This window comes from Aythya ferina (genome assembly GCF_964211825.1).
Source record: "Aythya ferina genome assembly, chromosome: 13".
NCBI classification, from domain to species: Eukaryota; Metazoa; Chordata; class Aves; order Anseriformes; family Anatidae; genus Aythya; species Aythya ferina.
The window spans coordinates 2,187,627-2,211,040 of NC_140311.1; the positions used below are offsets into that span (position 1 = coordinate 2,187,627).

The 23,414-nt window shown below is 40.5% G+C and overlaps 1 long non-coding RNA gene across 11 annotated transcripts in view; it reads right to left on the reverse strand.

Moving 5' to 3' along the window:
• Positions 1-22,269, reverse strand: part of LOC311443965 — a 114,664-nt gene extending 92,395 nt beyond the window's left edge. For 3 of the 11 annotated variants that reach the window (XR_014697584.1, XR_014697585.1, XR_014697586.1), the window contains exon 1: positions 22,002-22,248. This is a non-coding gene — a long non-coding RNA (uncharacterized lncRNA). Of the gene's footprint in view, positions 1-104; positions 1,392-22,001 lie in introns of those variants that run through there. The other 8 variants (XR_014697588.1, XR_014697589.1, XR_014697590.1 and 5 more) reach the window with 6 other exon arrangements.
• Positions 22,270-23,414: the final 1,145 nt, after the last annotated feature.

The window sequence follows — 23,414 nt, forward strand, 5'->3', positions numbered from 1 at the left end:
TTCAGTGAGATCTTTCTGTTTCCCCTTGCCTCCAAGTTCATAAAAGAAGAATATTGTTTCATATTCTTCCAAATCTGCACTCCATTCCCCCAATCTCACCTTACCTTCTCTTCCTCCCTTTTCCTGATGACTATTTTCTTTCTTCCTCACTGTTTTTCTTTCTTCTCGTCTTCTCCTAGCTCTGCTCCTCTTGTTTCACCATCTGGTTCTGTTCTCCTTATCAGCTCCTTTCCCTCTGCTGCAAACCCTCATTTTCCCCTGCTTACACCTTCCCCTTCTTTGTTTCTCCTTGCCTTTCCACTCGCTCCCTTCCTGTCCTATTTCCCTCATGGGTTTTAAAGCGAAACACAGGCAGGGCCAGCACTCCCTTCCTGCCTGCCACAAATCCAGCATTTCATGAGTTCTCACTTCTGCTGGTGGCTCGACAACTTTCCAGCTTGCTGTTCGATCAGACTGGAGTAGCACAGAGACAAATGCACAACCGAAAAACCATCAGCTCCAGCCAGAAAATTATCCTAGAAGACGAAAGTCGCAGATCACACTTTTTTTTTTTTTCAGTTGTTATTGTGTTGTGTGTTGTTTTTTTTTTGTTTTTTTTTTTTTTTTTAATTTTATTTTAGGACTTGCTTTTTTCCCCCTTTAATTTCTTCGCCATTTTCTGTCCCTCTAAGATTTGAGTTAGACTTTAATATACAGTTTTAAAAAGTCTTATGAACCTTTATGCATATTCAATGCTGAAGCAACAAGTAACTAAATTGGTATCCTTTTTGTGCTATTATCATGTGAATCTGTTCCTGAATGCTAACAAGCAGGTCTTTATATACTCCGTCCACTTGATAATAGACTAATAATCTTATCATGATGTTTTCTTGAACTTGAACTACGTGTACAAAGTTAAGAATGAAAATATGGGAAATGACTAAATTATATAACGTTGCAGAGATATTGCAAGGAATTTCTTATATTTTGCAGCGAAATATTGCCAATTATTGTAGCTGTCAATTTAACAATAGGCTTATTCACTATGGTGTTTGATTAATGTGAAATTATTCAGTTGGCTACCTTGTAGTTGGCCTATTTTTGTGTCCAATTAGTATGCTAATAATGGTAATTATGTTCTATACTGCATGTCTCATCACCTAGAGGGTTTTTAAAATGATAAAATAATGAGAATAAACAAGCTGATGCTGACATTCACTGGGCCATTCTAATTACTTACTGAGAGCACACTAGGGAATCAACACTCAACCAAAGAAAATGATTCTTGCTTACTTTGTTAAAACTACTCTTTTCAAAGAGCATTAATAGTTTGCTGCTGTTTTCTTTATTACAAGGGACCACACTATTTTCCCTTTTATTTGCCCTGTTAATATACAGTACCAGGAAAAAAAAAAAAAGATAATCAAATTATGTTTGACTGAAGCGATAACTGTTTGCAGGAGGTGTCAGAAAAACAAATAACTGTAATTGCCGAATTATACACCTTTGTAATGGCTACCATTTATTTCTTCGCTGTGCGATAAACATACCATCACCTTTCCCACCAAGACAACATGGCATTTGTTCAGTGTGGTGGTGTCGCCACGTGATGGAAAACTGCCAGCAGCGTGCAGTAGGGTGGGCTCCCCCTGCCAGCGCTGCCAAACCCATGGCCCCCGTCAGCCTGCAGTGCAGGGGCTGGTCCTCCCTGTCCATCAGCCTCCTCCTGCACTTACAGAGCTGGCGGGTTTGGCTTTCTGAGTGTTGGATGTTTGCAAAGATTAGCCCCTACAAAACCTATTTTCTGATGAAAGCTTTTGTAATGTGTATGAGGCATTATCATAATCAATAAATAATAGCATATCCACTTGTTTATACTAGCAGCCTGTTTTAAAACATTGTCTGGCATCTGTGTGTAAACATGCACACTCTAGAAATATATACACAGGCTTTAAAAAGCCACGTATTTCTAAGTCTTCCCTTGTTCAGCAGTAACAGTGTGTCTACTCGCTGGCTGGCTGAGAAAAGTTCACTGAGGACGGAGCTCACGAGAGACATCTGTTGCAGTAACATTGGAATAAAGAGTCAAGATTTTCCAGTTTCAGCACAAAGAAAAAAAGTTCAAAACAAAGGGTAAAACTGAGCAGAGCATCCAGGAATTTTAAATCCTTAGTATAGCAATTCAGGACTTATGCACAGCTTAAATTTTTTATAGAACAAAAAGTTGGGTGACAAATAACATAATAAAGAAAAAATATTTTAAAAATTACTCTCAAAGATAAACAAGGCTGTACAAAAACTGAGGATAGAGGAATGCAAGGAAGTTGCACACCTGATGCAGACAGACAGACACCAGTTTAACATTTATGCCCTTAACCCTCAGCAAATTAACTGGGTATAAAAAGTTGGCTGCTGAAATACCTCTATGGTTTGGAATCCAGTCTGCCTTAGGAAACCCATTTAAAACTGTGAGCTGTGATTAAAAAGATTGTTTGAACATAAATCCCTACTAAGACAATATAAAGAAAGAGATAATATAAACAATATCGTATATTTATACTGATGCTAATATTTTACTACACATACTAGTAAGCTTTAAGACAATCGATCATAAACCGAGCTGAGGGTGATGGTTGTAAACACTGTTTGCCAATACGGAGCAGGGGCTGTTTTTAATAAAGGATGTAATACGTGACATGTTAACAGGGAGTCATTTGTGCGCCGTATATTGGTTACTCCTTTCCTGTCATTTTGAATTATGTCTCAATATATCTTACTTGCTAAAGCAACTGTAACTACTGGCGAACAAAAAGTTACTATGATCTGGGAAAAAATAATAAAAAATAATTGAGATATGGTATTCCAAAATATATTTTCTTTGCACAATACCAAATACATACAACTTAGAAATGTAGTTGCAGTACTAAACAGAAAATCTTTGTATGTGTTTTTTCTCCTTCTTCACCTCCTCTCACCCTGGCAGGAAAATTATACCCTTGTCTCATCTAATAGGAGCTTAAATTATTTTGGTGAATAATCTCTGATATTTGTTTTCCACCCCACAGTACTTGTGTGCATGCAGAAAGGCTGCATGCAGCCAGATGCATGTTAGAAGATTTGCAGAAACATTTTGCACATTTTGCTGTTGGAAATGGATTCTGCAGCCTTCTAACAGCTATGTGAAATCTTCCTGACAATTACTAATTATTTTGGACATTATTTTTATTTCAGAATAACAAGCCAATGAAGGAAAAACTCTGCAAATTTTTTTGAACTCAGTAGTTATTTGTGCCTCTCATCCATTAGAGGCATTACTAGCAGTATTTATGCCACAACTGCTAAAGAATTATCACTTTAATCAATTCTTGAGAGAGAGAAATTCAGAGCGACAGCTTCACTCTGAAGTGTGCTGGAAGCGCTTAGTGCAGTTTAAGAGACTCACCAATGCCTAAGATAAATGCTGCAGCTGAGGTAGCAAATATATTCCATACTCTGAAACTGTTTTTAAAAGCAAGACTGAATGAGCAGGGAGCTAATTTTAAAGGAAAAGCTAGTAGCCCAGGAGCCAATAATTAACTACTGCACAAAGGTAATCCAGATCAACTCATCTGTAAATCCTGTAACTTTTAGTAAGAGTGCAGGTTGTTTTTTGTTTGTTTGTTTTAAATAAACTACAAATTATGCCAAGCTGCACATACCTTCTACTTCATAACTTCAGCAATTAATCTTTCACAGTAAATTTCAGGGCAATATCTTTGATTTAGTGCGTAACTTAATGCAATATATATCACTAGCTTTGTGAGCTTTGGCCAAATTAATCACCCATCAGGAAGCACAAAAAGGTGCATTCAAGTAATAATAAATATGAATATGAGTATTAGTATACATGCTAACATATACATGTATTTATATTATTTATACAAACATTCATACAGGATTTACATCTGAGGTAGGGAGGGAAGAGTGAAAGAACCAAATCCTGCTCCAAACTTGTTAAAGCTTCCAGATTTAACTGAAAAGGTGCACTATTATTGATTTTTAGGTATCCTGTACTACACACCTTCATATGTCATTGAAAGTCACAGCATGAGAAAGCTGATTACTTCTATAGATACAGTTAGGTTGGAGTCTGATAAAAACCTGCAGAAAATGTGAATTTAGGAGCTCTGATTCTTCAGATCTTAGCAACTACAAATGCGAAAATTGATTTGCAGAGTCCCGACTGACATCGGCTGCTGCTGTAAATTGTGAGATTTCTAACGTTAGGTGGCAAAAACAGTTGATATTTCTCACAGCTGCATTACTGATCACTATTTGTTGATTTTTATTTTTTTTTTTCTAGAGGAAAACTGCTTGTTTTGTCTTGTACCAGGAGAGTTAGGAAAAATATTTTCCTCTTGCTGTTTTCTGAGCACTGTTCTGCCTGATGAATTATCCAGGAGGCATATTCTCCATTTGTTACCCAAGGGTAAGGTGTTTTGTTTGTTTTGGTTTTTGTTTGTTGTGTTTGTTGGTTTTGTTGTTCTAGTTCAGTGTGAGGGCTTTTGTTTTTTAAGATTTGCATTGCTACTATCTGCTGAACTTTTAGTACCTTTTTTTTTTTTTTTTTTAGTACATTTGCAACTAAGATGAGCACCTACACACCCTCCTAAAAGTTCGCTCACTGTAAACAATTTCCCCCAAGTAAAAAATAGGCAGATTCCAGGAAAAAAAAAAAAAAAAGGAAAAAAGTTCAGGAAGCTACATAGATCTGGACAGACTTTTCTAGCAGGTCAGTCAGCAGCTGATTGCGTTAAACAATGAAACGATTCAACTAATGCTTACCAGGATAACATATGCACAGCTAGCTCCAAGATTAGGGAAGCCTGACTTATACAAACAGTCACCTGGTCAAGTCCCATTGCCATGCATTTGGAAGTCAATTTTCTCTAGGACAACTATATTGGGTTAAATTAAGATTTCTTGCTCTTAGTGAACACCTCTGTTGGAGACGGGGCATAGCTTCCAAATTTAACATCCTCTCAACCTCCCTAAATTGAATGGAGGTATTACAAGAGATGCTTTCTACGTAGCAAGTAGGGGACAGTTTTCTTTGGATTTTCTGCTCACGCTCTGCACATATAGAGACCAAAATCAAAGGCAGGCGAGATAAGCCTTTTTTTTTTTTTTTTTTTTTTTTTAATCAGAGTTTGAATAAAGCAGGACAATGAAGTAGAGAAGTGATGTGACCTTCATCCCCTTTAACCACTGTCCCACACTGCAAGCACTCAATCACGCAGCCATTTATATTTTATGTGATTGTTAAGGCTGGCCTCTCATGTATTTTTGCACTCTAACATCTGATTTCCCAGCACATGACATCAGCAAGAAGTGGAATAGATAAGTATCTTCCACCAAAACATAGTTCAGCGACCTAAATTACATATTCAGCAGTGGGAACATTGCAAGCCCTAAATCTCACAATCGTCTCTCTGGGATCAAAGACTGCTTCTGCTACAGCAGCACTTTTTGGATAAAGAGCGATTCCTTCCTGAGCTCAGACTCGCTCCTCCACTTCCCAAGATCAGCCATAGCAGCATAGTCAAAAATGCAGCCCAGAAACAAATAAATTATACAGAAGCCATCAGTTAAAGTAGATTACAAGCCACCTTTGGATGTTTCTTTGTGCAAGAGTAATGCAAACAACAGGACAGTATATTTCTTCTCTGAGCAGCTGTTTTTAGAATGGTAATTAAATCATAAATATACTTTTCTATGTGTATTTAGAATACACTTTTGCAAACTGCAGGGCAAATGTATATTCATTCCTGATTTGTCTGCACCTATACTGCTCACTTCCAGAAGCGCAGCATATTATTACAGTTAATCACTTCATTATTAGCTAGCATTGGGGTTTTCTCCTTTCAAGTCTGAAGAGGTAGTACATTAGGAGTAACAGTTTTCAATAGACGTGAAAGCCTTAAGCTGCCAGCTTCCATTGGCATCTCTTTGATATTCAGCTACCACCCTTATCCAATGGGATTTCCTTTAAACAGCTTGGACTGGATGCCTCACCACTTCTCCAACGAGCCAGTGATGCAAAGGGGCTGGATGGGGTGTGGTTCATCCCCAGAAGAGCCAGGTCTGCCACCAGGCTTGGCCATGCAGCTCCATTCCCCATGCCCCAGGTCAGCAAAACAAGCGAAGGGATGTGGGTCCCTCCCAGACCGCTATCCTGTGATAGAGCCCCAGACAGCTTTTTTTCTTCTGCACACGCACGATACGCACAGTTACAGACCCCCAGTTAATCCCCTGCCTCTCCTTGGCTTGAGCCAAACACCTTTGCATTTACAGCTGTGGAAAGGCCCTCCAAAAGATCAGCAGTGACACTGGCAGAGTTGGAGGCACTTTTTCCATTTTCATCACATCAGCATAAGCAATGATGGAAGGAGTTAAAAGCCAAGTCAACACATCTGAATGCTGGGAGATCGACTATTTGACATGGCACACAGGCTCAGGACAAAAACTTGACAAGGAAACTAGATAGAGAGCAGTAATTCTTTTTATTTTATTTTATTGAAGTCTTATTTTTAAGACCTTTCTGTTTCCTTGCATGTTTCATTTTGTTTTTACCTTGTAAGGAAATGTTTCCTTTACTGGGAAGTCTCCCATACTTCTGCTTAGCTACAAAACCCAAATACCTTTTTTCCCTCCCTCCCCCTAATTGGTGGTAATTAATTACATAGTTAAAACACAACTGCCATTCCTTTGCTGGAAACAATCAGCAATTTCTCCTACCCAGCGCTACTCATATGCATTACTTCAGTGCCAAAAGCTCAGAGCTACTCTTGGCTGGGCAGCCGCCTGCTCGGGGAAGCGCCGGTCCCTGCAGCACACCGCGCTTCCCTGCCAAAGCAACCAGGGCCAGGGAGGGAGGACCCAGGCGCTCAGAGCCTGGGCCTGCACATGCCACTGGAAATAGAAAATAAAGTGTTGCAGCCATTAGTGAGTTGTCATTAATTGTTCTCCTGGTGAATGAATGAATGAGCATCTTTGAGGGAAGAATTCCCATCTTCTCCCAGTAATAATTATTTCTGCCTGCCTGACACGACATCTCAAACCAAGAAATTCATGCGCAGGGAGACAAATCCCTGTTTTATTTTGAGTCTTGTTTAGTTCTGTATGGCACTTGAAGTACGTGCCGTGGAAGTGGGTTAGATGAGATCTGCCAACGGTTTTATTCCCTGGCAATTGTGTCTCACACAGGCCTCCTAGCACACCATAAGCACTCGGATAAAGCCTTTTCTCCATAATGAGAAAAAGCTTCACAGAACTGACTGCCCTCAGACCCCACAGAGGCTCCCTGTCCAATCTAAAGCAACCTTAAACAGAAGGAGAGATTGTGCAGCAATACAAAAGCAAAACAAAATTTCTCAGAGACAGCAATTTAACCTCAGAATGGGGAGGAGTAAAGAAAATAGATACTGCCAACAAGGTGCCCCAGTGTATCTCCTATTTTTAGGTGTGGACTTACAAGGGGTTCTGTTCAGGCAGGACCCCTCATTGAGGATTTCAGCACTGCTGGACACACACCTGGGCTTTTCATGAGGATGTCCAGTTTATTCTCCCTTCCCTCCATGGAAGAACTACAACCAAGGACAAATTTCCCCAATCCCCTCCACTTTAATATAGGAGATACCTGTATCTCCAGACTTAGAAGCAAGATAAAGACCTTGCTTGGATTGGGAGAAACCTTATCCTAAAGATTTGGCCTTATTTAATTGCACTCTGTGCCCCAGCAGATTAGCATTGGATTGTATCTGATGCAGAATGGTTGCAACAAAAACCATAATCAAATCTCTACCAAAACTCACGTTTTGTCTTTCTACAGCTGCGTGTAGATCACTCTTGGATCCCTCAGGAATGCTGCTCTGCACCCTCCACACCATATGCAGTATATATGGTGCACATGATGACCATTTGGGAGTCACACAGCTATTTCCATCACCCACATTTTCACTCTTGCTCTCTGGTCCCAGGAGATATCCCTGCCAGTTCAAAAGCTGCTGCTGCCTTAGTAAATTCTACGCTCTCACAGCTGGCCGAGGCAGCACACACATCTGAAGGATGCATGTGTACAGCTATATTGAATATTGATCTATGCATACTCCACTGATAATAAACCCCATCCTATGCAGTTGAAAAATCCAAACCATACACCCTTTCCACGCAGGCTCAAGGACAGGGAGGCCTGGCTGCCTCTACTTACATGAAATCTCTTCCTGGACATCCTGAAGGAGTTAAACAGGGTACAATACATGATCTGCTCAGAGGCAAAGAACAATTCAGGACATCTTTAAAAGCTATAATAGGAACTGTTGTGTGTTGTGCTATGTATCCCCAAAGTTTAAAGTGGGTGTGCAAATTAAACATTAAAAAAAAAAAAATCACCAAGAACGCTTTGAGTACTTAATGAAGAAAAAGAATACTTAGAAGTCAGAAGTTATATGAGAAACTACCAGAAAGAAATATCAAATGTTTTGACTTGCACATTTCTGAAGAGACCACCATAAGCATATGCTGATGCTCTGGGAGCCTAAAGGAAGCGAGTCTTTTATTTCAGTTATGCCTCTATAGTTCAGAAGTTCCTGCATAACTATCCCTTCCCAATTGTCATTTCTTCGCCCTCCGAAACAGTACAAATAAATGAAAAGAACAGGATTGACCAACTTCAGTCTCTTATCAAAGGGTAATGGATGTGGTGCCTTAGGTGTCACTTTGATGCTATTTTTCATCAAAAATAGTAAATTATGCAAAAAACTGTAAACGCGCTTGTTACTGCAGGGGGTTTTATACCTGAAAAGGTTGAAGATCCTGAAGTCTTGAGAGCTCTTGCAAGTAAATTAAGACATTTGTTTCCATACTGACAAACTCCAAGCATATAATTTACATACTTTACTAGTAAAAAGAAAAAAGTATTTTCTTTTCTGTCCCTGCTGCAATATGAAGTATTTTGTTTCATTTTGACCCCTTGAACCTTAATACCGCTTGCACATCTACAAAAATACAAAGAAGGACCCCAGGAATGAGGCTAGCTAGAAAAAACATGAGTTTTCTTGAATTACTTCTCTTTTTCTTTGGGTCTCTCACAGGAAATACCCGAGAACACACCAAATATATCCATGCAAAAGGGACTCTTGTTGACTTGCATTTCAAATTCATGCATTACCAACACAACCCAATTACTACTGAATTATCATTCGGTTGCCAATAAATTAGTTGAAACTTCCATTTCCCAAATCCACTACATCCAATTCCTTTCAAGAAATAACAGACCACATAACATCCACTTTCTTACAACAGCAGAGATTGGCTGGCAGCTCCCAAGAAACCAGGCTCCTGGTCAGAATAGATTTCCCCAGGAAATACAAAAATAAAATTACAAAAAATATTTCAAGTAACTATATAAAACGACAAAAAAAAAAAAAAAGTACACTGAAATAAGAACATAATGATTGTAGTTCAATAAACTTATAAAAATGAATACAGCAGAATATATGAGCAAACCCAATAACCAGTTCTTGATCTCATCACATATCCAGAAAATAGAACCCAAATTATTTCTATGAGATTTAATCTGTCTCAAACTACTGCTCTGAAATAGACTATCACTACACTTTCCTTTCCCACACATGATGATCAGACATATTGAAAATATGCATTATGTACATGAACTTAAATAACATACGAAGAGAAAAAAGGAGCAGAAAAAAACAAGAGACTTTGATGTTTAGCATTCAGCTGCAGTGAGCGATGGCTGATAGAGCAAGGAACTAGACATCCAGTTCTGTTTCATTAATATTAAACTTGTTCTACTAGGAAAAAAAAACACGCAACATGAAAACCCTTCATTTTAATTAGCTCTGATGGCACTGCAAAAGGTTTAAACTCCAACAATGCTTTGGTCCCTCATCCTTTGTGGTCCAGATCCTACGAGTCCAGAATAGTTCAGCAGAGCAGCCAGGGAAGAGGAACTGAGGACTTCCCCAGGCACCCCATCAGCCTGCACATTCTTATGTTCTTGGACAGCTCTGGGTATGAGGAATTTTATATTCTGTGTTTCAGAATTGTTATATTCGTGCATTTCCTCAGTGCTTTTAACACGCAGACCCTGCTGAAAGAGCCCATTCCCTTGGAAACTGGGATGCCCTTTGCACATACCAGCAGTGCTCCCCAGCCCAGCTGCCCAGCAACATCTCAATGCCTTCATCTCTACTTCTTGGCATTTTGCCTTTTGGTCAGCCAGAGGATGGGAGAAACCATGAACTTGGCACAGCCACAGAGTCTGACATTTTTTGAAGCAGAACATTAAAAACAACCTTACAGGGAGCAGAATCAGTTCTGGTGAGAATAAGAAACTAACTACAGAGTAACACCCTCTTGCCTTTTCTGAGAAACTATAAAAACAAGAAGAAAAAAAACAAATGCTGGGAAGAGCATACAGAAAAACAGGATGCCTAATTCTTCCATTAAACCACCGTGCTTAGGTTCAGGTCAGCCTCCCATGGCAGTACACGATGATGGAACAAGTTGACCTTCTCTGGCATAGACATGATTTCTCAAGCAAATTAACCTTTTTCTCACCTACAGACAGAACAACAAAAACAAAACAAACAGCCCATAAATCAACCAGTAAACCTGTTATTTTAGAAAAGACAGAGTAGTGAAGTAAATTCTTCCAATATGCCCTTACATCATTCATACAGACAGAAAAACAATTACAAAGCAAATCAGATCCTTTCTTTAATTGATTGCACTCAGAAGTTCTTTGCTCAAGAAGAGAAGATGCCAAAAATAAAAAAACAAGAGTCAACATGTATTTCAATTCTGGGCATCAGTGAAAACGCAACTGTCTCTGGATATTGCTTTTCTTCCCAGCAGTCTGCACTATATGAAAAATATTAAAGCCTTCTCTGTTAATTCTTTCAAAAATTAAATTTCCAAATACTGAGCCTTAGACTATTATATATACATAAGAGATCATTAAAATAGAGCAAAACCATAGGTATTTAGGGGAGGGGAAGCTTTTTTTTTTTTTTTTAAAGCATGTTCTTATAGCAAAGAGAGGAAGACATGCAAACTATGCTTCTCCATGCCAGGAGAAGAATCTAGAGCCACATCAGAGCTCCGCATTTCAGGTCAGAAATGCACTCTGGCTGTTGGAAAGAGCAGAGCAAAGCCCTCTTGCCCCCTCCACCATCAGCCCTAGCCACATCTCTGTAGGCAGCTCTGAGTTTCAGCAGCAACAGAGGAGATGTCTCTCTGCAACAACAGCTCTAAAACCCAGAAGAACATGGGCTAACTGAAGCAGAATCCATCTAAAGCCATGGGAATCCTATTTTGTCCATGTTAAGCACAAAAAGCACAGCCAGCCATGTTGTACTTGTTCAGTTTGCGTTGCATTAATTCAAAGTTTTTGCCCCAGACCTCAGCCCGGTGAGCTCAGGTCCATCTTCATGCACAGTCATCCTCACTAAACAGGTGCCAGTCACTATCCCAGCATCTCAGCCCAGACACCACTGATAAATACCCTCACACACTAACAAAAAAAGAGCTTATGGTGCTTGCATGAACCAGCAAGGGAAATTAGAGGGTGAGAAGGAAGCTGAAGTCAGATTTCCTTAGCATTTCAGTATGAAAAGTTTTAGCAGAGTTGTATCCACGATTAAAAGAGTTTCTCTGTGAAAAGGCTCAGTCCCACACATCTGTGCATTAGGGGCTACAGAAGCATAGTTCTAGCCCCGAGAAAAACTGCTTTGAATAATCATCTCTTGCCCATAGTCCTTCACTACAATTCAAAATAAAGTCTCCTACCATGACCTGCCCTCTCTCTTCCCATGATTTGCTCTAGAACTTGTTTCCACTTATTTAATCTCCCTTCTAGGCACAGCTCCTGTGCCCTTGCTCAGAGAGCACTGCATACAGGGATGCAGAGTGCCTCCCCAGTTTTACTCACAGGCTACCTTGGATTGTTTTTTATCTTCTAATCAAAAAAATGCAGTGAGCTGGGTCAAAAATCCTACAGAATGTGCTGGCACAATGTAGTCTAATGAAAAGTTCAGCCAAATAAGAAATATATTTATCACGAGGTAACTGATTTCAGATCACAGCATACCGTGGCTAAGGGTACTTCTGAACCCATGGCTAAACAACACCCAGCCATAAGCCACCAGCAAGTGCCAATTCTACTCCAGAAAGTTTATCATTATATTAGCCATGGCAGAAATGCTTTTAAAAAAATAAACCAAAAGACTATTAAGTGAAAGTCTACTGCACTAAAAGCTTTACTGCTCAATAAAACTAATGATAAATTAAAGCTGGCCATGTAAATAAACAAGATGTGGGTTGATCTGATTTTGCACTTTGCTGAAAGTGATGTTTAGTCAATTCAAAGTCTACAGAAATATTTATTGTGAGAACTAATATTTACAATTAGAGCTTTCTCCCCCCAAACAGATACTCTTTTGTGAAGAATACTTTTTCAACCTGAGCTGAAAGCATGCGTTCTGATCATGAGTTTTCACTTGAGATGAAATGCTGAAGTGAAGAAGGGTTAAGAAAGTTGTCTTAATTCTGCACAAGAAATCTTTAGTCTTTGGTCTGCTACCTTTCTGTGGAGAAAGGCAGTATGAGACATGTTCAGGTTGCACTTTATTAAAAACATACTAATATACATCATTTGCTTTACTTGAAAATGTTTCTTGAAAGCACAATGGATTTCAATTTTATTTTCCAAAATACATGTACTCAGAATTTACTATAAATTAATGTAATTATTCAGTAGAGGAAAACATTACATGAAAACAAACTTCATAAGCCATGACATTAACAAGGTCACTTAAAGTCTATATATTATTAGATGTGTTAATTACATACAGTAACACAAGGACTAGATAAAAGCTATAGAAGAACAGGAAAAATACATTCAGAAAGTTTTAACACTGATACAATTTCATATGCATTAGTAATTGGCTACAGAGAGGTACATTTAATGGTAATAACTGACGATTTCCAGGAAGTAATTCTTATGCCTGGAAAACCAGGATTCGCTTGAGGTGTTTCAAGTCCTCTGTTGACCACCAAGTAGACCCCATGCTTATCAAAGGTGGCTTTTGAAGGAAATTGATGGAAAAGTCAAGACCGCAGGTGCACAACAGCCACTCTCCCTTTCTTCAGGGACCCGCCTCCTTTCCCACTTGCTGCACATACCACTGCATTTTTCTCCAGGCACAGCTACACATTATGGGCACAGGAAATCCTCTTCTCCACTCCTTGCTCTACCACCCACATCTGGGCAGTTTATTTCTCCTGCTGGTGTGACTCCCCCCAAGGCTGTCCCCCTGCATTGTGACATCTGCCCATCATTCTGTGATGGATGCTGCCCTGGGTGACCTCAATCCCATCCCACACAGGTGCCTTTCAGCAGACTTGTTAGGGACACTACCATGGCCAGGGCATCTCTCCTCACCTCAGGGGGGTATTTCTGACAGACCACATCCATGCATGGGCAGTCCTGAAGTCACTCTGCAGAAGACCTCTCACTAGAGAAGCTGAAGTCATATGCAGAAGACAGCTCTCAGGTCTCTAGTATATACATCTGTTCCCTCCTGTGTTGAGGAAAAGCTGAACTCTACACTGATTCTTCTGTAGATCATCCCTCATTGAACACCTTCAACAATGCAGCACCTCAGGAAACTCACTATTTAGTGAGTCCCATGAGTCACAGATCAGTGAGAACCTCCCTAGCATTCCTGCTGCTTCATTCCTCCATGCCTGGCAAGGAGGAGCAAGTGCTGCACCTGATCTGCTCCCACCCCCATTTTTCCATTGAATTTGTGGATGCTGGGGAAAAAATACTTCCTTACTGTGCAGTCTTACAGTTGGCCTGGCTGAAAGTATAATTTTCCATCATAAGCAGCTTGAAAAAAGTGATGGCTCTTTGTCAGGAGTAATTCTTAAGCAAGGCTTCTGTGACACGGCTGGTGGTGCAGGTGTGGGGAAGAATCAGGACCGCAGTCTTTAAGGAATTCACTAGGATTAATATTCAACTAAAAGTTAAAAAGGTAGATTACATTTTAGCAGAGTAAAGTTTAGAGACTCAGTAAGTGCAGGTGGAAATTCAATACAAGCCAGGGAGAGAAAGGACACAGGAAATAGGTGTTCGAAGAAATTAATGTATGCCCAAGGGTTACGCGCAACACCTCACAGTAATTGCACAAGGAATGTTCAAGTTGTTTTTTTGTATTTTATTTTTAAAGCCAGTGTGAAGGAACAGAAGTGTAAAAGTAATCAACAATGGGGGAAAGAGGCAGACACGAGTTATAAAACATCAAATACTGAACACGGTTGGAACAATTGCATAATGAAGTTGAAAGCATAAAAAGTGATAAGAAAAGCAACAGAAGCAAATGAAAGGAATCCTTAAGGGGAGGTAAGATAAAATTAGAACAGCTTTTGGGTACAGTGCAGAAGGAAGGGGCTGGAAGAGCAGACCAGGTATCTGCCAGAGCTAAGTAAGAGCAAGATACTATGCAAAGGAAAGACCACATTAAGACCGACTTATTGCTTTATGTTTTGGGAAGTGCCTAAAATTTAAGCTTCCTCACAGGAGAAGACAGTGCAGAAGAGGCACCATATTTTCTGTACTGCTGTTAATTAATATCCTAAGGAACCATGCAGGCAGCATGATGGCTGCTGGGCAGATGCCTTCAATGAGCTCATCTGCTCCTGGGTAAATACATCAGACAAACATCCTTCTGCCAAGGTCTCCCAACCTCCGTGTGCTCAGGCAGCCGTAACCATCCAGTGGGCACAAACAGGGCTGCTGGAACCAGGGCATCCTACGCCAAGGCAGAAGTTGTCCTCAGAAAGCCCTAACACAGAACAGGCTCCAAAGCAACATCCACTGGAGATATTGTGGGTTAGCCCCCTCAGAAGGTTGTAACCAGACTGCCCTGCCAGCCTGTGGTGGCACTGGGAGTCAGGCACTCCCTGGTGGTTTTTCTTAAGCACTGGAATCCCTTAACCACAGGTCAGCTCTCACAGGAAGGCCAAGCACTTGCTGTCAGATAGAACTCTAAAATTCAAAAGAACCACAAAGAAAAGGATTAAACACTTCAAAAATCTATTCCCAAGCCTTGGATCTCCAAATCATTAACTTGATTAGAAAGGTATGCATGATCCTAACAACAAGAAACAGTTGACATTTTATGCTAACATTACTAAAGTTCCTCTGACAGAAGAGCTCAAAACCCAAGGACCAACACAGATGATATTATAGGTCTTATTTCCCACATCCCAGGGGACAACATGCACTTAATTACCTGCAGTACGGACACTGGCCATGTTTTTTTCCTTTGGACCTTCCAATTTGAAGCACTCTGCTGCCAGAGCCCACGTGGAAGCTCACTGAGAAAGCAGGCAAGCTCACACACATGCTGCCCCAGCCCAGCAAGGGACACCTCTGCTTCTGCCCCACAAAGGTAATCCCATCATCTGGTGCCTACATTCAGCTGCACCCCAACCACAGCAGAGTTTTACCTTGTTTTCTTTCCAATAACTGTTCTGGAAACATGCTAGCCAGTGCCAGGCTTTACCTGGAGGGACAGATGCTCAGCAAGCTCCAGTGGTTACTCCCAGGTACAATACCTGCTCTGCTGCTTCTCCAGCACAAAACAGCTTGGACACAGCAGCTGTTCACAGTATGGTTGTAACAAAACTTTTTCAATCTCTGCCCATAACATAAGAAACATTCACCACACAAGCTTGCTGCTAGGCATGTAGGACAAACTAGCATTTGTTTACTAAATTGCCTGAGTTACACTTTAACCTTGGACTTTTAAAAAAAAAAAAAAAAAAAAAAACATCCTCATTTTGGTATGTCTCAGCTTTACAAGTATTTCAAGAGTATTTCAGTAGCTAAGAAGAACCTTAAAGTGGTGACAGATCTCCTACCACACTAATCTTACTGAAGTTGGAAAGACTGCAGATATTTTATCATATATACAGCTTGCTTTTTATTTTTCATAAATGCCTCATTTGACAGCTCTGTAACTACCCTCCTGCCGCCACTAGAGGGAGAAGCCTATTCCTGGGATCTCATTGCTCCTAGGCTATTTTTGGAATAGATTCAGAAATATTTGTTATATGGAAAAACGTTTGTCCCTGTGTGATAAGCATGGATAACACAATAGAGAGCCTCTAAAAATAGAGTGGAATAAATATTTCACCCCCTTCCCTCAAATAAACTCAAATTACAATCCTCAAACCTTGCAAATTTAAACACTGCTGCAATTGTTCCTCTTTGCTGGTGATACAAATCCTGCTACTGTGTTTACTCCCATTGCATCCAGGGCAGGGAAGGCAAAACAGGAAGGAAGAGTACTGGGTTTCTATCAGTATAGGAACAAAGGGTGTTTTCTAGTGGGTTAAACTAATACTGATTTTAATAAAATCTACTAGCTGTATGGAAAATTGGAAATCCATTCTGGACTGAATAATCCTAAAGTAACATTAAATAAACCAAAAATTCTGAAATTCTGGATTTGCATACTCCATTTTCTCATTCTAACACAACTGAAAGACATTGATGAATACTTCTTATATTTATTATACTCAAACTAGTAACAGATGAATCTGTTAAGTATTTATAGCGGTGACAAAGTCATTCCACTGGTATAGAAATTTTCTTCATAAAACGCTTTCAACCACTGGTACTAAAGCTGCATCCAGTGAAAACCACCCTCCCCTACCCATGCAGTCTCAGCCTTGCTGAGTAACCATTGAATGAGTTTTCAAATATGAGCAGCAGTGAGTAACCAGACCTGGCTTCATGATACAGAACAAGCGAGTCTTAGATGAAAAAGAGCCACTTTCCCAGGCAGAAGGCAGTTTGCAGACTCAAGCCATGACCACATTCATGGCTTGAGTCTGCAAACTCAAGGAGGAACAGCACCACTGACCATTAAGTTCATGCAGAATGAAGCTTGGAGTACCTTAGACATAGCTGAACTGCAGGTGCAAACTACCACATTGCTAGAGAAAAAGATCTTATCCTAAAACGTTCCCCCACCATTCAGCCTACAGCCTGCCTCTCCTCACCATGTGAGGGAATAGGTAAGCCTTGTTATTCTAACTGCCATACAAATTATCAAAAAAGTGAGAGCTGAACAAGTTAACCAAATACTTCCAGCTGTAAAGGCTAGAACTGAAGCATGGAGGGGGGAAGCACATCCCATTCCCCCCCAGCATCAGCTGCACACCTGGGGAGCAAAAGCATCAAGTAAAACAAGCTTTTCTTCTCCCACTGCTTTACTTGGTGTTTTTTCAGAGCAGCTGCAATACCTCCCTCACTGGATGTGAGGTCACTTTAGCACTGTTTCTGTAAAGAGGCTGGAAGATAAAATTGTTGTTAGAAGTTTTAGCTCATGACCCATCATGTCTACAGTATTTTTGTTGTTTTCATCGCTGTGAGGATGGTGTTTGATTTCTGGATTTAAAAGCTGCAGTTATCTTTGTTCCAGCCAAGTGATTTTCTTCTCCTGCAATGATTTCATATCAGAAAGCTTAAGACAACATTCCAGATTCTCCCCTTTTGTGTTGATGTGCATATATACAAGCACATATATTATATGAAAGTTTACTGTGGAATGTCTTTTCTGAAAGGATTTCCACCACCCTTACAAAGTCACAGCATATGAAGCACTTATGCCACTCAAACATTTCCTTTAAATGCAAAGTTTTGTCAAAATCTGCTCTGAACCAGCTCCACAATATGTGCTTCATATAACCCTGAATTGCAGGTTAGGCTACATTTTAAGTATGAAATATTAAGTGAGATCATAACAGCTAAATCACCGCGTTGTCACTCCAACACTAACCCAGGTTGGCAGAGCTCACGCTCAGTGATGTCACCAGCTCTACCTTGCTGCAGTTGTGAGCAGAGCCCGGCTCGCATAAATTAGTTTCCATCAGTGCAAAGTATTAACATCTTATTTTTAGCTTGGATCACACTTCAGATTATCAGTTGCTTCTTCATGTTTTAAAAATTAATATCAGCGAGTTAAGTGGCAGGTTAAAACATGCTTCAGAGGGAAACAGCAGAAGCATGGCCAGCACAGGGGAAGACGAAGGGATGAAGACAAAGCACCATCCACCTTGCAGGTCAGAAAGACTACCAAAGCCTCACCCTGAAATAGCAAGGACAGGTGTAGGATAGATTTCACCACCCTTCCACACATTAAACACAGTCCTACTTCACATCAGCTCCCACTGAAATAAATAACTCAAGATCTATGCAACATAAATAACAGCAGAGCAGTTTAAAAAAAATCTGTCTTCTAAAAATAGCTTTCTTTGGCTAAATTGTTCCTTTACGGCTTTCCTTGGGAAAGCAGTGATGAACAGAATACTGATTGTGTATCACTAACAGAAACTGCATCAATAGCATCATTGGGAAACATTTCTCCCATACCCTCCTGCTTTTTGGAAGGGGAGGTGGTTTCTGTCTCCATTTGCAAGGCTGAGGCAGTGACTGCCCCCTCCATGCTCCTCTTCATCCACTCAGGTCTCAAAGTCTCTTCTAAATGACATGCACCTCTGCTCAAAGTGCTGCTCTCAGGCTCGCTGAGCTTTGTAGCTCCATGGGAAACCCAGCACATCCCCAGCACTTGCTGTGGTCTTGCAGGGAAGTGCTGATAGGACCCAGAGATAGCCATAAGGACCCAGCTAACCAGTCATGTATGGTCCTTCACTGGGTCCTCTCTCAGCTGAGAATTGTCACAAATGCAGTGCTTACATCACAACCAGGACTGTGCTGAGGAACAGCCATCCTCATCATGCTCTGTCTCCACAGCAAGGCTGTGTGGATGAAGGGAAGCTCTCCTGACGCTATCAGAGTCAGCCACAACCACAATGAGTGCACACAAATAGGATCTACACCACTGTTTTGAGACCTTTCCATGGTTTGCCCCTAAAGGAGATACTTGGAAGTCAGTTTACATCTTAAAAAGACTATTTGAAATCTGATTCAAAACGTATTTGAAAGGAGACAATGCTGTCCTCTCCTGCCATGGAGGATTACTATGCTATTGGGACTTTGGACAGGTGCTGCAAGGTCATGGAAGGCTTACCTTTCTGTGCAATGTCCTGAACTCGTCTGGAGAAAGAGCTTGGACAACCAGAAATCATTGCAGCATGGGACAATAGGTTGTTCTGAATTCCCTGAAGCATACTGATAAGAAAAAAAAAAGCATCTGCACTTGTGGTGCTTGAGCTATATAGGACATTAGAGGGGAATGACAGGAGTCAAACGCTGTGCTAAGCATACGCTTATAGCCAAATAAATGGACAAAAGGTCAAATCAAAGACTATCCACATTCTAGGTTTATTTCAGGACCCCTTCTTCTATCACTGCTAGGGGAGCCACAGCCCTTTCAGAAACAAGCTGTTCCTGCTATTGCTGGCTTTGGACAAAAAGCATACTGCTGCTAACCTCTTACATAAAGTGAACAGACAAACAGCTGAATTGCTGACCCCTAATGGCCTTTTCCCTAGGATTTGTGGGTTTGCACAAAGAAGCCAACATTTTACATGCAGTCCTTGATGGAGTTTGGAATTGTGCAGCAAGACTGTTTGGAGTACACACTCTTAACCCAATTGTTTGTGTACAATGTTCCTCCACACTGATGCCAAACACTGTAGGTCTCAGGGTTATTTTTTAAGCTGCTTGGTCATAGACAAGTTTGAAACCCTGCCTATACCTCTACTGCCATCAACACTGTTACAAGTACAAGCAGCAGACCGGGAAGCCCCTCTGTGATGATCCTTCCTCCTTTTTTCAGCTGAGCACTTGAGCCCCGCAGATCTGAGCACCCCTGTTATTACATGCTTGTCTATGAGTGTGCAAATTTGCTGAATGTTTCTTGCATTTGCCCAGTCAGAAATACACATCAGCTTTATTCTATTAGTGGGAGGTGTTTAGCAAGATAAGTCAGCTCAGCCTGAGCTTTGAATAATTCTCTTCATCATTACTTACAAATTGATTAAGTGATTACTTTTATATATATATATATATATATATATATATATATATATATGTACTTCTGTTAATTGGAAACAGAACTAAAAAGATAGGTAAGTAAGTACCATTTTCCTTTATGAATGGAGCCCACTTGCATAACATGTCTGCCTGTAGAAAAGCAGCACATTCACACTGAAGCGCAGGCTAAGCTGAGTTACTCTGCTGCAGCAAACCTCCTCTCCTCCAACCCCACCAGCTCCAGGAGCCTGGCCCCACAAGATCCGTTCAGGCTACTCGGAGATGATGGTGGAAGCACACACTGCAGCAGAATGTTTCACAAGCCATGAGAAACCTGTTCCAACATGGTGAATTTTTTTCAAGCATCTCTAACTCATCAAGCCTCGCACCTCAGAGCATATGACTGTGCAAGCAATCCAGTAGTCACACTGGTATATTTACACAAACATGAAACAAGCTAAGGATGAAAGCACGAAGCACTACAATGCTCCAATTCAACAATAACAAAACAGCATTCAGGCATAACAGCAGGCACAAAAATCACCATTGTACGTTTGGTTTCCAATCGTTCTGGCTCTGAGCTACTAAGAACAGCAGCACGTGTTATTCTGTACTCTCCAACCACACTAAATCCCACCTTTGCATTTTTGTTTTAAATCAGAGACATACTAATTGTTGTGAATGCACAAAGTATTACCTGGGATAACACTTCAAATGCAAATTAAGGGCTCTGTAAAATTATTGTAACACAAGAGTACCATGGTTTATTAACAGCAGATTTGCAAGGTTAATTTTCAATTATGTATTTCTTATTAGTTTCCTAGCTGTCTTGCTATTATTAAATTTAAAGAGGAAGATACTTTCAATGTGTCCAGCTTCTGTGGCATTATTACTGATAATTATTCCTATTTTCCAATTTGTGTTACTCTCATGTCTTGCAAAATTTGTAATTAATGAGCAAATAATTATAGCAGCACTTACTAGAGCTGCTTTAGTTAAAGCTGTGTCAGCTTTTGCATTAGGATCCCCATTTTTCAAGGGTTTATAACTCAAGCATAAAAATTCACTCTGGGCAGAGTCTTGTCATAAGAGCTGTCTGCTGAGCATGATTTTTTGTTTTTAAATGTTTCTAAGCAGCATTATCTGGCTCCTTTGAATACACACACTCTAAAGAAAAAAACCTTAAACTTCCAAGGCCATGAAGTTTATGGCTCTCCATTTTTCTATGATCTAATGTCTCTGAAACAAAGATATAACATTTTAAGGTGACCAAAACCAGGTTTTAAACACCTGATGGTCATTAGCCTCACAAAATAGAGAGCTTGACATTCAGGGATGTTTATGCTGATCCCAACCAGCTAAGCATTCATGCACATACTCAATTAAAGCACATGAGTGGCCCTTAGGAGTCAACAGGGCTGTCCATGCTCTCAGAGATGCACATGCATTCACCACCCTGATTCAGCAAAAACAAAGCATTGCTTTTGATGAAAGTTTTAGGCTATTCCTATTCACTGCAAGCCATTGCCCCCACACTTTGGAAAACTGAGCATCACAGGGTTCAGTTCTTAAGACTCTGAGAGCCCAGTGTCCCTTAAATCCCTCACGGTTTGCTATCCACAGGAAACTGAAAGCACCCATTCATCACTGCCTGGCTTTCTGCACACCTCCTCCTGCAAAGTCTTGGAGCAATCACCCAGCTCCTGGGCTCTGGGAAGCTACTTTTGGAGCAGTTTGACTTGAATGCCAGCTTTAATTAAAGCAACATCACACTGTAATTCAACAAACAGGGAATATCAGTAAGTCAGCAGTGCACGCATATCAGAATTATTTAAACTCCAAAGAGCAGCGTGGATTAAAATGCTTCCATCAGGAAGAATAAAATAGTTACTATGAAATGTAGCCAAAGACAAGACAAAAACAGAATGATGAGACTTAGCTGTACCAGCAACAGCAGGTCATGGAAAGCAGCATTGGTCCTCTTGCAACTTCAGACAAGTTAGCTCTTAATCTTCCTCAACAAAACAGCAGCCTGTGCCCTCAGAGCACTTTTTATTCACTTCCTTTAACCAGTGTCAGCTGAGGATGCTCACACCCTTGTTCTGTATAATTATCTGCTCATGGGTGAGTTATTTGCTGCTGAGGGGAGCTCATTGCTTACTCCATGGGGCAGCTTTGCAGTGGGGTGCTGGGGCAGCACTGGGCAGGAGCTCTTCTTCTTCCCCAGGTGTGCAGGGAAGCCTTTGGCTACGCTGACCAAGGGGATGTGGCTACCCATTCTCCTTGGGGTCCTTCTTATGACTGTTCTTTATAAGCCCATGCAACCATTAGGATATCCACCAGTAATTTGCTGATATCTTTATTTCTGTAAAGCACGCATGCAAAGCACGGCCCAACTATGATATTTTTATTCTATAATAAAATCTTGCCCTATGAGCCAACTGTTCCTCCTATTAAGTGCCTGTCTATCTTTTAGGTAAATATTTTCTCTTCCTGACCTAGTGTCATGAGCTTCCCCAGTTAAGATTAGTTTGCTAAATCTAGTCGGAGGAATCTATATGCGCCGATATTCCCTAGTTGCTGATGGCCTCACATTTTGACTGTAACCATGGTGCTGCTGGATTTATCATGGCTGCATGGCACAATGTGTATCTCATTATTCTTTCCTGGCAGCTTTGTATAGCTTTTATTTAGCTGTAAAAATAATTTACATTTCTTGAGCATCTGAATTAAAGATAAAATAGAACTATGACATCGAGGGCTGGAGATTTTATGCAAATTTATTTATAAAAATAAATCACATTTAGAATACAAAATTACACAAATGTCTTCTACAAATCACCCATCTCTTTAAAAAAGTTAAATCTTTCTTTTTTTAAGAACGATGCCTTAACACATTATCTATAGAGTTGCGATGTGAACGGAATTGCAGTAGAAAATCCGAAGTGAAATTCAGGTAGCCTGAGCTACAGCAGTTATGTGACATGGAATTTTTTTTGCTTCTGCATCACTGACCTGAAATTGCTGCAGGTCACCAGTCCGTGGCACCCTCCATCAGCTGCTCCCGGCCTGGGATGAAATTCTGGCTCCACTAAAGTCAGTTGCAAGCTCTGGGTTGACTTTACCGGGGCCATGATGTTCAGCTACAGGAGGTGAACAGCAACACCACGTGTCCATCTCACAGTGACCACATACGCGTGTCACAAACACAGCCCAAGTGCATGGACTGTTTGGCACCTGCTCTGAAAGCCACATTATTCAAATGTTCTGAAATAATATCTCTGGGAACTTACACCTAATTCAATACACCCAAATATCAGAAATCTGGGTATTTTTAATTGTCTTTTGGGATTTTGGA